The sequence below is a fragment of the Oncorhynchus nerka genome, linkage group LG24 (assembly GCF_034236695.1).
Source record: "Oncorhynchus nerka isolate Pitt River linkage group LG24, Oner_Uvic_2.0, whole genome shotgun sequence".
NCBI lineage: Eukaryota > Metazoa > Chordata > Actinopteri > Salmoniformes > Salmonidae > Oncorhynchus > Oncorhynchus nerka.
Window position 1 is genome coordinate 23836138 of NC_088419.1, and position 15535 is coordinate 23851672.

Genomic DNA, 15535 nt, shown 5'->3' on the forward strand with positions numbered 1-15535 from the left:
CCTTACGCATGGGCCCCATATGCAGCCTTTCAGAGAGCTGAGGGATTTCTTCTCTTACCCTCATGGCATACTCCCCACTCAGCAGCTGCACTGAGACACTGCTCTCATGTGATGTTGGCCTGTCTGTCCTGACTAAGTGATGGAAGGCCGACCTCTCGTTGCACCCTTTGGTCTCTGCAGGAGATCTGCCATCGCTCTCGCTCTCTCGCTCTCCCGCTCTCTCGCTCTCTCACTCTATCACTCATCTTCCTCACTCTCTCTCTCTCTCTCTCTCTCTCTCTCTCTATGTTCTTCATCTCTCTGTCACTCTCTCCATTTGTTTGTACCTCTACCTTTGTCCCTTACTCTCTCTCTGTTTCCCCTATATGCATAAATCGTGGCCATGACCCCTAACAGCTCAATACAGGGCCCATCTAGTACAGTCTTTACTTTGTGAAAACACCACAAAGCTCTGCATGTCTGACCAGCCAGGCAGCCACACTCACCTCTAAGATTACTACATTACAAACAAAGCCACAGCCAACATGATTGAATTCATAATGCATCACAAGACAGATGGGACACAAGAAATGTTTGGTAAACGTTTAATTCTTATTGTGTTGGGTGTCGTATTTCCCATTATACTTATGCTGGGTGAGCCACACTGGAGCAGGCTACAGAGTAAATGTTACCAGGCAGGAGCAAATTAAATATGAATAGTGTCTGTGTGGACTGTGGAGCGGATATGTTCTTTTGGTGAAGGGGTCTGCCCATTCACATCCCCTGAAATAGATATATGCCCTCCGGGGATTTATGGGGCTAGCATATGATTGGACGATGTCTTGAGAGTAAATTATTCACTGGTGACATTCTCAGGCCTGGCTGTGACCAGACAGGAGGTACAGTATTCAAACCCTTGACTTTTTCCACATTTTGTTGTGCTACAGCCTGCATTTAAAATGGATTAATTGGAGAGTTTGTGTGACTGGCCTACACACAATACCCCATAATGTCAAGGTGGAATTAAGTTCTTTTAGAAATGTTTATAAATTAATTCAAAAATAAAAGCTGAAATGTCTTGAGTCAATAAGTATTCAACCCCGTTGTTAAAGCAAGCCTAAATAACTTCAGGAGTAAACATTTGCTTAACAAGTCACATAAGTTGCATAGACTTACTCTGTAAGTCACTACAAAGATACAAGCGTCCTTCTTAACTCCGTTGCCGGAGAGGAAGGAAACCGCTCAGGTGTTTCACCAGGAGGACAATAGTGAGTTTAATGCAAGTTTAATGTGTTTAACAGAGTTTAATGTGTGATACTATTTCATTTTCAATACATTTTCCATACTTTCTAAAAAAAACAATTCACTTTGTCATTATGGGGTATTGTGTTTTTGTTTTTTAAATAGATTTTGAATTCAAGCTGTAACAAAACAAAATGTGGAATAAGTCAAGGGGTATGAATAATTTCTGAAGCCACTGTACATAGGAAGAATGTTCATTAAAATGGAAGTGTGAGACTGAGACGTTCCACTCAACATCCCCTTGAATCCTGCATCAGCAGACGCTAGTCGTCATATGACTTATCCATTATCTAATGGCTTCAGTACTGACAGCATCCTAGTCTTCTGTTGGTCTATTGTATTTAATACCTACGTTTCTGGTGTCAGAAGCTACAGAAGGGAGATGGGGGTTTGTTATTGGCAAGGCTACCAATTGAGCCTGCAGTTCCTCATTTCCTCCACATCATTTAGCCGAATGAAGTTGCCAATGTGTATTCCTTTCTAAATGTGCATGATAGATAAAGTCAATTCTTGCACTTCTAGGAAGCTTGAACAGGAGATTCCTCAGATGTTTTCTCAGCTTCCAATTACTTGACCATTTGTTTTGCACTAAATGGATTCTCTTGTCACATTTGAAACCCGTGGGCAGCTTGTTTAGAGAGCAACTTCACAAAGTATTGCCAGCAGTCACTAACTAACTCTTAACTCTGTACTTCAGAAGGGGTTTTGATTTTAGGGCTGTCTGTACTCATTTTCCTCAATTCACTTTCTCATGAAACATTTTCAAACTATGTGCAATGTGACTTTGCTAAGTCAGTACTTAGTCATCTGGTGTACTAGTCTAAACCATGTTATAGTCTGTATTTAAATTCACATTTATTAACATATCTTACTTTAAAAGTAGATGATTATACCTTTAGAAAAAAAGTTGCTATCTAGAACCTAAAAGGGTTCTTCAGGTGTCCCCATCAGAGAACCCTTTGAAGAAACCTATTTGGTTCCATATAGAACTGTCACGACTCCTACCGAAGGCGGCTCCCCTTCCCATTCGGGTGGCGCTTGGCGGTCGTCGTCACCGGCCTACTAGCTGCCACTGATTCTTTCCGCCCCCTCCTTGTCTGTTTATTGGTTACACCTGTTGTTTATTTGGTGATTAGTTGGGCTTTATTAGCCAGCCGGCCCGCCTGCTCTTTGTGCGGGATTGTTTGTGTGACTAGTGTGCACGTTAGAGGTTAACGTGTTTTCCTGTTCGTGGGTTTTTTTGCTGGACTGTTTTAGTCCCCGTGTTTGGGGCATTTGTTTTTGTGTGCGCCCTGTGTTTTTGTGTGCGCCCTGTGTTTTCGTGTGCGCCCTGTGTTTTCGTGGGGTGGCTTATATTCGCCGTTTGTGCATTAAATAGCACTACCCTGAACTCTCTGCTTCCTGCGCCTGACTTCGCACCCACTATACCCAGATCGTTACAATAACCCTTTTTACATGGAACTCAAAAGGGTTCTACCTGTAACCAAAAAGGGATATCCAATGGGGACAGTCAAAGAACCCACCCTGGGATACCAGGTGTTATCCTTTATCTGTCACAAGGTGCATTATACAGACATATCTGCATCATGTTTTGGTCATTTTCTTCTTCCTTGTGTACTGGCATTGTGGACTCTCTGATATCAGACCCATAGTTCCCATGCATCAGCCTACCCCCATAGCCAGCTGTGTCTCAGGGGAAATATTATACCTTCAAGCTTGGCTTATATCGCTAATGTGTACATTAAGTTGTCCCAACTGTAAACAACATGGGATCTCCTTCACGCCTCCATTCAATGGGCTCTATGTAGACTTCGGGTCCTTCGAAAAATGACTCCAGCTGAAAGCACACTGTGATAAATATGAGAGCAGAACCCACAACATATTGTACAGACAATGTCATGAGGAAGTATACTGAAGTATCACAGAGATCCTTGATTTAGCCAGAGGACTGTATGTAGTCTCTTCCTCTCTTCCTCCTTTCTGTATTTGGATTCGTTCCCACACTGGCCTGCCTGTGTTTCTTCTGTGCAGAGGAGATTAAAGGCGTCCGCATGCTTCCCAGCCGAAACAGTTCGGTAGACTTCCTGCATATATTATTACAACCTTTTGTGATGTTTTTGGAGTTTGGTGAGTTTTTGGGGGGCTTTTCGAGCTCACACAAAAATGTCCTGCCCGCAAGCTGAAGTTCGGAGCCGAAGTCTACGCTCGCTTTGGCTGTGATTGGTCAACGGTAGGGATTTTTTTTCTCATTGTTTTCATTGAAAAAAATGGAAATTGTGCAAATAAGATCTCTTCAGTAAAAATGTATTCTTACTATTTTGAGAAAGTGTATACTGGCTACGGCGTCTCAAAATGGACAAACATTACTATTGCTTGCCCCAAATTTTTCAAGTGTCTCTTTTAAGGGAGTATGCGAGCACACCCATTTGGTTCGGCTACCCGAGTTTGGCTAGGTGCCAGCTGAACTGAAGCATGCTGATGCCTTAAGTCCCACATCAGCCCCCCAAACTAATGGCTATTTGGCTTCCCTGAGCCTGTCGTCTGAGAGGTGCGACTGTGAGCACGGGCGAACCCTCTCCTCCAGGGCATGCTTGAAACCCATTTCCATTTGTTTCCCATTATACGTATTGCTGAACCAGCAAATAAGGTGTTATTGAGATGTCTGTTGAAGGTGCTTAGCTATGATTCATTGGAAACAAATAGCACCTCGACAAGTGGAATGGGCTTTTAACATATTTATAACATGCATTGCACCGTGGGGCCCCATTCTCACGCTGCCTTAATTTGTAATAGGAAGAAGGGCTTCAGCAGGAATCTTTCCCTAGCAGCCAATTGAATATAAAAATGTCTTCCTATATTTTTAATGAGTGCTGCCAGTAGGTGACGCATGGCATTGGATCATAGCCATTCCTTTTTGGCTTCACATTCCTGTGATTTAGAGCTTTAAAATATCGCCTTAAAATATCGCTAGTCGTATTTCTTTTGGGAAAGCTATAAATATCACATTTACATGATTGCCAGGATTAAATAAGTATTTGAGAAACAAGTAAATTTACACATTTACCAACGGGATACCTTTTTGTGACAGCATGTTTTAAGCCTTATTTCCCTCTCTGCTACCAACTCAACTGTTGACTATTTAGACTATTTAGACTGACACCATGCATTTAAACTGGTTAAATGTTTAATCATTCTAGTTGTGATATTCTAACCTTAATAACATCCATTACTGCTGCAATTATTAGATGAGTTGTTATTTGATATTCCCGGAGACGAAAATCTATCTGTGTTGATCTGAAAGCAGTCTTTGATTATAGGCTGTTCACTTAGAACACTGTCCTTTCATGCTTATTTCTCACTTTAGTTTGGTCTTAATTGAATCTATTCATGCGTCCCAAATGACACCCTATTTCTTATATAGTGGCCATCTTTTGACCAGAGCCCTAGGAGTCCCATTTGGGATGCAGACTAGGCTCGACAAGACGATGCAATAGCACCACCCACATGATAGCAGGCAGTCTGTCTTTTACAACACCGTCATGCTTTATCCTATTCTGTGGGCTCCTTGTAATGTAAAACTCATTTAGGAAATGACTTTGTCTTGTTCAATGTCCCTTTACTGGAACCAGTACAGTTTCCGCACCAGTCTGCTCCTACCTATCAACAGCACACTACACGCACTATTATTGTACACAGAAAATGCCACCGACTTGTCAATTTGACACTAATGTTTGATAATAAAAAAAATATCCAATTAACTAGTAATGGTATAATATGACTCAATTACGAACAGGCCCTTAAGGGACAGTGCCTTCAAAAAGTATTCATACCCTTTGACTTATTCCACATTTTGTTGTGTTACAGCCTGAATTTAAAATTGATAAAACATGTTCTTCTCACCCATCTCCACTCAATACCTGAGAGAGAGAGAGAGAGAGATTTGACTTTTTGTCTTTCTTTAATGAAACATTCTCATTTCATTAAACCCCCCCTTAAAATAAAACACCAAAATATATCCTGTACAGCATACATGTACCATATTCACCTTGCCCTCTACCCCATGATACAAAACAACCAAAACCTCACTACTTCTACAACCGTATATCCAAAACATCTTCCCCAGCTATACAGACAGCAAACCCGACACACCATATCTCCTGAAACATCTCCACAATTTTTATCATTATATAGAACTCAAATTCAAGGCGAGCAGAGACCATCGCATTAAACAATAGTAAAGGTTCTGTTATCCCCCCACCTTTGACCCTGTTCCTCCTTGTTAGCCAAATAGCCAACTTTGCCTGAGCAAACAAAAAATTCAACAAAACACATTTGGCCTTTCCCTTATTTGAATATCGGTACCCCATTATAAACATCCCAAAAGTAGAAACCACTCCCAACCTCTCACACAGTCATTCCAACATAAACATTAATGGCATTAACCTGGTGCACACGGAAAACACATGAATCACAGTTTCTCTCATAACACAGAAAGGGCACCCCTGCCCAACTCCTGGGTCGACCCATGCCAACCAGCTGTTAGTGGCCAGGGCTCCATGTAGAACCCTCCACTGGAGGTCCCCTGACCTCCTTGGTACTGGGGCTTTGTAGAGCCCCCTCCATCTAAAACCTACCATACTCTCCACCCCACATACTCTCTGCCACTGATGTGCCTTCACTCCTGTTAGGCTCCTAATGTTCCTTACCTTAATGCAGAGGTTGTAGATGACTTTACCTCGCACCCCTTCAAACTCCCCCAGGCTCTGAGTTTTAAAATCTAACAAGTCCTCCAGACCCCCTTGCCAGTCCCCAGTCTCTGCAGTCATCTGCAGTGGCGGAAACATTGGTGGCACCTCCCCATTTGCCCGCTCAACCACCCCCTTACTGGCTCAGACAGTGCCTCCTGGACCTCCTCCAGGAATCTTTCCAGCAGCCTAAGAGACATTATTCCTGTTTGTTGTGGCAGGACTTCTGGGGTTTTCCACACCTCCTCTCCCAGCAGTCGCAGGTCACCCAGCCTTAGTAAACCCCCTGCCATCAGTTTCCTCTGCAGGGTGGCCGACTGAACCGATCTCAAAGGGATGGCTGGGTTGTGGAAGATAGGCTCCACCCAAAGCCCAGGCTCCACACCCCCTTCCCATGAGGGCCTTAGCAGCTGCCAGGCCCTCAGGTCCCTACGTAATTCAGCTAAATTAGCCTGGAGCCCCACCATCTCTACCTCCTGTAGGGGAAGGGTCCCATTATTGATTAAGACTTATATGCTTGCTACAGGCCTTATAATAGCATGCCTCACTATCATACTGTTGCTATATGTCTGAACTCTGCCACGGTTACACCCTAGCTGTTGCAAGAACATGCCTGCAGGCAGGGCGAGAGACAGACCGGAACTAGGTAAAGAGCTGAGAAGTAAACACTGTCTAGGTTGGCCACTTTGATCTTGTGCGACAGTGGAAAATGCTGATGATACTTAGAATTTAGAGAAGCTACTGTTCTAGGTATCTGCATTCATGTAACCTCAACTCATTGGACATATACATTGACGTAGGTGATCACCACCGGGGAGTGATCACAGGTATATAATCAGCTGGGCCCTTTGCTTGGTCGCAGAGCTTACTCTGAGACACAGTTGAAGTCGGAAGTTTACATACGTTGGAGTCATTAAAACTTGTTTTTCAACCACTCCACAAATTTCTTGTTAACAAACTATAATTTTGACAAGTTGGTTAGGACATCTACTTTGTGCATGACACAAGTCATTTTTCCAACAATTGTTAAGGTGTATGTAAACTTCCGACTTCAACTGTACATGCTGTGTTTCCATTGTTAACTTCTGTCTGCAATTGCATTAATAAAGGTTTGAATGATTTACTTAAAGAAGATATTGTCTGACTGCTGTTTTCACCAATAAGCCAATGATTGACAAGGAACAAGGAACCTAACCCGTTCCCCCAATACTATCCTAGCCTCTGAGGATGATAGAGCTGTATACTGTCGACAGTAAAGCCGAATTTGGACTTTCCCCACATCCCACCATTGACTCAGACTCATACTCCTCTCTTTGCTGCCTCCACCTTTCCCATAAAATCTGGAAACATGAGCAAAAATGGGCATCTTGTAAGAGCTTTACATTAAACTTTCAATAGGATGCATGCCGAGGCCCTGGTGAAATAGACAGCCGAGCCATGGTTATGTGGTGATCCAAAAAACCCACCGGGAGGATGGTAGCGCCCAACAGTCTATTGCTCTGATTCCTGGACATATAAAAACAATCAAGTCGGGTTGCGCTCACCTTAGCCCCAAAGACCATCACCCGTGTATACTGTCTTGTTTCAGGATGTTTAGTTCTCCAAACATCCACTAGGTCGAACTGATCAATGATGTCCCATAACACTCCCACTGACCCTGAATGAGGCTACTCCCCATTTCTGTATTTTGTAAAAATCCATTGTACAGATCCAGTCCATGCCGACCACCAGCATCTCCTCAGGCGCTACCTGTGAGAGTTCCTGTCTAAGAAACCCAAATAGAACACCCCTCTCTCTAAGTGTGTTAGGCGCATACACATTTCTAAAGAAAAATCCCATGTTGTTAATTTCTGCTTTCACAACAAGCAGCCTACCCCTACACACCTCCTTTGAGGAGCACATTTTTACAGACAGACCTGGTACAAAAACGACTGCCATCCCTGCACTAAAATTTGTCCCATGGCTCAACACACTTGCCCCTTTCCACCAGAACCTCCAATCAACTTCATTCACCACATCACCATGCGTCTCCTGCAGAAACAAGACCTTTACCTTTTTTTGTTTTACATATTCACCCAACACACTCCTCTTCCATGCATCGCTGGCTCCCTTTATATTAAGCAAGCCTACCCAAAGAGTCTCTATAACAAGTGGGAGAAAAGCTAACAAATAAAGAGACCAATAGCAAAGCTCAAAAAACCCCAGTGCCAGAAAGAAACTATTCATCTAAACTGTGTCTGAAGGTAGACCTTTACGCATTGTTGTGACCCACTTCCTCAACCTAAACCGTTTCCTGGGTGAGAGGTCTTCCATGCCCCTCATTTTTCATTGCATGTTTCACTGATCTTACACACTTTCTCGGATGAGAATAAAAAGCCTCAAGATGAACTTTTTTCCCCTTTGGTCTCATTCAGGAACTTTGTCAGTTCCCTCAACGTATACTTTGACCCCTCTGCTTGACTGGCTGTCAGCTTCGGACACATTTTCCCCCTCCTCATCTCCATCTCCCATCCTGACTACCTGCCCTTCCTCTCTGGTCAGCCCCCCCCCCCCCCCCAGCACCAGGCAAAGGTTCCTTGGTGCCTTTGACCACACCAGCCTCTCCCCTCCCAACTTCTTTCTTCTTCCCTTTTTACCTTTTCCGCTTGACACCCTCCTTCTCCCCTCTAGTCTCTTACACTTCCCCACTATACTCTCCTCATCCGCTAGCATAACCTGACTAGACCCAGCCTCATCTACACCACCCTAGTCTCTTACACTTCCCCACTATACTCTCCTCATCAACTAGGATAACCTGACTAGACCCAGCCTCATCTACACCACCCTCCATAACCTGACTAGACCCAGCCTCATCTACACAGCCCTAGTCTCTTACACTTCCCCACTATACTCTCCTCATCAACTAGGATAACCTGACTAGACCCAGCCTCATCTACATCACCATCCATAACCTGACTAGACCCACCCTCCTCCTCCCCCCCTAGTCTCTTACACTTCCCCACTATACTCTCCTCATCCACTAGCATAACCTGACTAGACCCAGCCTCATCTACACCACCCTCCATAACCTGACTAGACCCAGCCTCATCTACACCACCCTAGTCTCTTACACTTCCCCACTATACTCTCCTCATCCGCTAGCATAGCATGATTAGACCCAGCATCATCTACACCACCCTAGTCTCTTACACTTCCCCACTATACTATCCTCATCCGCTAGCATAGCATGATTAGACCCAGCATCATCTACACCACCCTAGTCTCTTACACTTCCCCACTATACTCTCCTCATCCGCTAGCATAACCTGACTAGACCCAGCCTCATCTACACCACCCTAGTCTCTTACACTTCCCCACTATACTCTCCTCATCCGCTAGCATAGCATGATTAGACCCAGCATCATCTACACCACCCTAGTCTCTTACACTTCCCCACTATACTCTCCTCATCCGCTAGCATAACCTGACTAGACCCAGCCTCATCTACACCACCCTAGTCTCTTACACTTCCCCACTATACTCTCCTCATCCGCTAGCATAGCATGATTAGACCCAGCATCATCTACACCACCCTAGTCTCTTACACTTCCTCACTATACTCTCCTCATCCGCTAGCATAGCATGATTAGACCCAGCATCATCTACACCACCCTAGTCTCTTACACTTCCCCACTATACTCTCCTCATCAACTAGCATAACCTGACTAGACCCAGCCTCATCTACACCACCATCCATAACCTGACTAGGTCCAGCCTCATCTACACCCCCATCTGTAGCCTGACTAGGCCCAGTCTCATCTACACCACCATCTCTAGCTTGACTAGGCCCAGCCTTAGCAACCTCACCATCTCAAGCCTGACTAGGCCCAGCCTCATCTACACCACCCTCCCTGGCATGACTAGGCCAAGCCTCTGCTGCCTGCGTCTCATTGCCCCCTGCACGTTGACCCCAATTTCCCTCACTGGCGCTTGTACCCTCACCTTGTCCATGGCATTATGTCTGCACGCAAAGCTCTTATGCCCCAAAGTCCCACACTCAAAACACAGTAGACTGGTAAAACCTGCTTAGAGCCCCTACCCATGTATCACTTTAAAATGCTAATTTAGCTGTTGCTCATTGTTATTCAGAAACTTGAACACTTGCCTCCTGAATAAAACAACTGCCTGAACCTGCCGACAGTACACCGCTAGCAAACTTATCAAAACGACTCAGCTCTTTCCTGATTTGATCATCCGTAATAAACAGAGGCAAATTTGCGACTACCATCCTGGTCAAATGGAAAGAAGAGCAATTGGCACCAACACACCCCTTACAAATATCCCACTAGCAGTAGAACCTCCTCCACCTTAACTCCATTCTCAGAAACACACCTGAATCCATGCCGTAATGACAGCGTCTCCTCCACGCTAGTCTGAGAAGCCATCGCGCACACCACACCTTCCAATCCCCAGGAAACTAAAACTCTGTCCTCTTCCACCCTAACTTTGTGAGAGTGTGAGAGTGTGAGATGTATATATATATATATTCAGAAACTTGAACACTTGCCTCCTGATTATTACGGATGCTCAAATCAGGAAAGAGCTGAGTCGATTTGATAAGTTTGCTAGCGGTGTACTGTCGGCAGGTTCAGGCAGATGCCTTTAAGCATGTTGTTTTATTCAGGAGGCAAGTGTTCAAGTTTCTGAATATATATGTATATATATATATATATATATATATATATAATGTATGTGTCTGGTAATTTGGCATTATTATCTATGGCCTAACCAGGGGCGAGGAGCGAAGGCACATTCCTACACATTCTGTTTCCCGATTAGACATCTGGACTTTCACTGGGCAAGAGCTGGAGGTGGGGTGGGGATCATCCTCACTTAAGTGTACTTTGGCAGGTGTTCCATCCAAGGGCCCGAACCCTCCACCTCAAAGCATCGGAGCACAAGGCTGGGCCATTGAGCTGCTGCAGCTCCATGCACACTGCTCTGGAAGCAATACAGTCAAGTAGCTAGGAGTCAGTCATTTAACTTCAGTGTTCAACGCTTTAAACTAAATGGTATTTAGAGAGATGAGATGTTCTATTCTAATATTTTCCTTAATTTTCTTGTTTAATGAGAAGAACTTGCCATAAAGGCTGTCTGGTCACTTTTATGAACTAAAACATTTTATGGGCAGAAACCAATCCAAATTTGCAAAAACTGTCAAATGAAATATGTGAATTGTGACTCGCAGCATCTCCACTTGCAGTTGAACCAGCACTTTATTGCAGTTTACAGCATATTGTTAATTTCCATCAGGAAAATGCACCAAACTGCAGTGGGAAACGAGCTCTTCAGAACAGAGCAGCAGAGACTGCAGGTTGAGTGGCCTAGGAATTTCTACACAATCTTTCTCATTTGGCATGTAGGGCTACTGTAGTGTAGAAATTTGGTTGGGAATGAAAACGTGTGCCTATTTGTTATTTTTCATGTATTATAACATATGCCATTAGCATTTGTATGTAAGTATGATCCATCTCATTTAAAATGAATAAAAAAACTAAAAAACGAACATCCATTGGAATGAATGAAGATGTTTGGATCATATCTATGTGTTTGTTACATTGTAAATCAGCAAACCGTTATAAACATGTAAGGAGCATTGGCATGTGTTTGATTTGGCCTTGGCTGGGCTGGTCATGAGCAAGTGCTTCAGTCCAAATGAAACTGGGATGGTTACCATGTTAAATCACCCTGGGGATCCTACAGCCAGACACATCAGGCTGCTTCACAGGAGATTTACCGGTGACTGGGCTGCACCACACTAAATCACAGTGACCACTTACTTTGGAGGGGACAGGGATGGAGAGGAGAGGAGCAGCTAGGGCAAGGTACCAAGAGGAGGGACGTGGGTGACCTACCTGTTTTAGTATTGTCCAATACTAGTGGGTGAGGGAGATAAGGCATTCAGAGGATTTTAGGATTGTGATGTTACTGACAAGGACTGTGGGTAGTGTTGTCTCAGGGCTGTTGGGAAAATACACATCTGTCAGAGGACATTCCAGTGGGTCCCATTCTTGAGGGGCGATCGGGAGTAGGGGGGACTGGGAAAATGTTTGCGTTGTTTGGATTGTCACCGGGCCCTTGCTTATGACTTTTCAGACAGGATCAGTTTCAGACACGATGTCTAAGAGAATGACTATTGTCACAGATAGTGTTTGTATGTGTTTGTATGATACATAAGAGGGATTTGATGTAGCATGGGAGTCTGGAGAGAGATCTCTCTGTCAGTGATGTAGCGCCTTATGGCAGTTGCAATAGAATCATAGTTGGTGGAACGTCACATCGGCACCGTTATGAGATCATATCAAATAATTTTGTTGATTTCCTTGAAATATCTGTTTTTATTTAATTCAAGAGGATTTTATTTGTAAAAAATGTGTATAAAATAAGACTTTATTATAAGACTAGTCTTAATCTTCCATCGGGATCTTGCTATTTTGTTTCAGGTCCGTGGGGGGGGGGGGGGGGGGCATTTGAGCATTTGAGAGCTGAGCGTATGGTATGGTTTGATTTAAAGGAAATCTTTATTTTTCAGCTCTGAGCACAATCTAGATTTTGCTGAATAACCTGAATGTTTATTTTCTCGTGGCATTTGAGCAGTGCCAATTTAACGGAAATGACTCTGTGCTTCCGTCAATGTCAAGTGAAATGACTTTTCATATTGACAAATGACGGCAGTGTTACAGGTTGACTGCTCCTCTTTATTTGATATCAAATGAAATAAAATGCCAGTGTGTAATTGAAGAGAATTATGTTTCAGTTAGTGAAAGAGCGGATTAAAAGTAATGACCACCAGAACCCACTGAAACAACTCATATGGAGCTTCCCAGTTGTACCCTCTCCAATACTGTACATTGGGATCATACTGAGATGTTTGTGTGTGCTTGCATGTGTGAGCAAGTGCACAAGTGCTATGGATGTGTGTGTGTGTGTGTGTGTGTGTGTGTGTGTGTGTGTGTGTGTGTGTGTGTGTGTGTGTGTGTGTGTGTGTGTGTGTGTGTGTGTGTGTGTGTGTGTGTGTGTGTGTGTGTGTGTGTGTGTTGTTGTGAACAGTCTTGACCTGCTTGGACTGGATGTTTTCTCCTAGATTAAGGTCTAAACCAGTTGCTTTCCTGTTTGAGGTTAGCTTGTGAACCTCATCAGCAAAACATTTGATCTGGGTTTATATGTATTATGGACATAAACACTCAAACTTCCATACAACATGTATTTTATTTCAAATAATTAGTAATGATCCATTTATGGTCTGATGTGAACTTGAAAATGTTGCTAGACAGCACATTTTTGCCTGCATAAAGATAGGAAAATTAAACTTTTTATTGGAGGATGAGGACATTTTGTGAAAAAATGCTCTAACCAGTCCCACCTACACAACACCTGTGTAGGTGAATGTAGCTAATGAGTGGTTATAGATGCAGTACCTTAAATTGAGCCAGTTTGAAGCAACAGGAAATGTGGATTATAATTCATTTACATTTTTGTGGAGGTTGTAAGGAAAAATCAAGTCTGAAATTTCAAAGTGCAAATAACAAACTTAAGAATAACAAACTTTCAGCAAAGTTCTCTTGCAACAGGGTGATCAAATTAAAATCCTACATCTGCAAACACAACATTCTGCTTTGCTCATGATTACAATGACTCCATTTAGAGAGAGAGAAATGATTCTAAAACAGTTAAATAGCTGTTCTATAAAGACATCTCTGAGTGCTCTGTCCTTTCCTATTTCTATTCCTAGAAGAAGAGTGGGTTTATTTGACTGGCCTGTGATTGATGTTTATGTTGTGTTTTGATGCAACTTTGACTATGATGAATCTTAGATCCGGTGACAGTGCATTGTTCAAGGCAGTGAATCAAACATTGATTGAATGTACCATGAGTGGATATTCTTCTTGAAGTGCAGCAGGCATTTGAAAGGCCCTCAGATGTCACTCACGATTCAGGCAGCTCACCTTCATTGATACCATGTTGGATTAATGTTGTCTTTAAAAAAAATAATGAATTTGATTCATTTTTAGAATCAACCCGCAATTCAGATCATAGAATGTCTTGTGAACTGAATTTGTTTAGGCTATTACAGCTACTCTATGCTGAAATAACAATAATTTAGATGATGATGAAGAAGAATACAATGTGTTTTCTGCTCGTTGATAGTCTAGGAACAGATAGGATCTGTGTTTTCAGTGTAATCCTAGAACACTTCAGGACATGTGGAAGTGGCTTCTACAGTATAACATCATGCTCTGTCAGGCTTCCTGTCTGTCTGACTGTCCGCCTCATATTTTCTCTCCCACTCTTGACGTCTCTGTCTGAACCCAGCTTTTTAAGACGCTAATGAATTACTGATTGCTAAAATGAAAAAAATTGCAAATTACAAGTATCATTATCCTCTATTAAGGAAGTCATTCATTTCTTCGTGCATGTCCACAGATGTAGTTACTAGGGAAACGGCATGTTGTTTCATTAAAGCCTGCTATTCAGCGGTGGGGGCTCTAACCCCCTCTCCTCCCTCTTAAGATTGCATTACAGAGGTCTTAACTGTTCCATAATTGTCTGGTGGCTCTCAATCCCTCATCACTGCATGTGGGACGTGAATACACTTCCAGCCCTTAAAAAAGAAGAAAGGGATAAACAATTGCTAATGGAATGTTTTTAAAAAAATAGTTTCAACAAAACAACAAGGTTACTTACCGGTAGGCACTTTGAGTTGTATTAATCCATATGTCACAGTGGGCTTTGCAAGCCATCACCATTCATGCCCAAATTTGTATTTCATGTTATGGATGGCTGTTTTAGTTGGATTCCTATTTGAGAATATGTATCCATCTTTGGGGCTGTCGTGGTGATGCTGTCCTGGTGTCAGGCCTGTATCGATCTCCTGCAGCATGCGTGCAATGTGAGACTGATGCATGTTGGAGAGTACACACACACACACACACACACACACACACACACACACACACACACACACACACACACACACACACGCGTTTGAGACTAGCTGTTGCAGGACTGGACAGGTGACCCACCTAGAGGAGTGATTGAATGCCACGACGCTGGGCTTTGGCATTGAGCAGATATCATGTAGAGTCTAAAGGTGCACCCTGCCATGATGATGAATACAGGCAAGATGAAAAATAAATGTTGCTGTATCATTCAATGGGCTGCTGCGTGACCTCTTTAAGATGCACTCTGTCTATTTTTTTTGCCAGACACATTAAGCATCAGGATTAAAGTTTCTAATGTGAACACGGATCTCAAGGACAACTAAACTGTCTGCTGGCATATGTCAGAGCAGGGCTTTCATCGCTGTTCCATGAGTTTCAACTACTCACTATCTTGGAGAGCAGGAGTCCCGAAGTAGCCTACAGGCCTAAGCTTATATGTTGTTATATACTGTGTATTTTCCTTGTATACTGGATGAAATGACTGGATGACATTAACTATGTTTATGAGGCATTATAAGCAAGTAATGT